This window comes from Panicum virgatum, chromosome 8K (assembly GCF_016808335.1).
Source record: "Panicum virgatum strain AP13 chromosome 8K, P.virgatum_v5, whole genome shotgun sequence".
In the NCBI taxonomy this organism is placed as follows: Eukaryota; Viridiplantae; Streptophyta; class Magnoliopsida; order Poales; family Poaceae; genus Panicum; species Panicum virgatum.
In genome coordinates this window covers 24,348,618-24,349,736 of record NC_053143.1, presented here as the reverse complement: position 1 = coordinate 24,349,736, position 1,119 = coordinate 24,348,618, and the positions used below count along the sequence as shown (strand labels likewise).

Here is a 1,119-nt window from a genome sequence, read left to right as displayed (position 1 = left end):
TGTGAACAAAGATATTGTGTTGATATTAACTTAGACCTTGTACTCAGTATATTGTCTTTACTCTTTCAAGCTTTGTACTCAGGATATAGTCTTTACTCTTTTAGGCTAATGTCACTTTATGTCTTCTTTTATTTTTGATTTGAAAGAAGACAGGAGTAGTGTGTGACCGGTTTCTCCCTGTCGGAAAACAACACAGACATTCCATAGAGGCTCGTGAGAAGGGCACGACCTCGCGTCGTTCCTCCTCTTGCTATCCTCCCGGCACAAAAACCCATTTCGGAAGCACCACTCGTTCTTGAGGCTATGGCTGAAAAGACTCTCCGCGAGTTCTCCGTCCCCTCCACTGACAATGTGGCCACTAGCCCCAACATCAATGTTGGGGACGTGAACTTCGAGCTCAAATCAAGCCTCATCAACATGGTGCAGGCTAGCCTATTCTGTGGCAAGCCGAATGAGGACGCAAATGCACATTTGCAGAACTTTCTGGAGCTCTACGACACCGTAGTCATACGGGGTGTCGCCGCCGATGTTGTCAAGCTTCGTCTGTTTCCCTTCTCCCTCCTGGGGAAGGCGAAACAGTGGTTTTATAAAGAAAAAGACATCGATACCTAGGCCAAATGCTCCAAGGCATTCCTCGCAAAATTCTTCCCATTGGGCAAAACAAATGCCCTGCGTGGAAGAATATCAAGTTTCTAGCAGACGGGGATGGAATCCATCCCAGAAGCTTGGGAGAGGCTACAGGAATACATCCTGGCCTGTCCTCACCACGGCATTGATGAGTGGCTCATCCTACAAAGCTTCTACAACGGGCTCACAACGACATCTTGAGCCAATATTGATGCCGCTGCTGGAGGAGCCTTCCTCGACCTGACCATAGCCAAATCCAAAGCATTGGTTGAGAAGATGGTCTCCAACCAGGGGTGGAGCAATGAACGACTCCAACCTCGCTTGAAGGGCATGCATACCGTCAAGGAGACAGATATGATTGCCGCAAAGCTAGACCTCCTCATCAAGAAAATGGAGGAAGGGAGCAAACAACCGATCCATGCTCCCGTTTACGCCATGGGTTCGCACTACACATGCGAAGTCTGTGGTAATGATGGACATTCGGGGAATTAC

At 48.4% G+C, this 1,119-nt stretch overlaps 1 non-coding gene across 1 annotated transcript; it reads right to left on the bottom strand.

The window, feature by feature from the left end:
* Nucleotides 1-664: 664 nt before the first annotated feature.
* On the bottom strand, nucleotides 665-773 carry LOC120646608. Its single transcript, XR_005664509.1, has one exon. It is a non-coding gene; the product is annotated as a small nucleolar RNA R71 (small nucleolar RNA).
* Nucleotides 774-1,119: the final 346 nt, after the last annotated feature.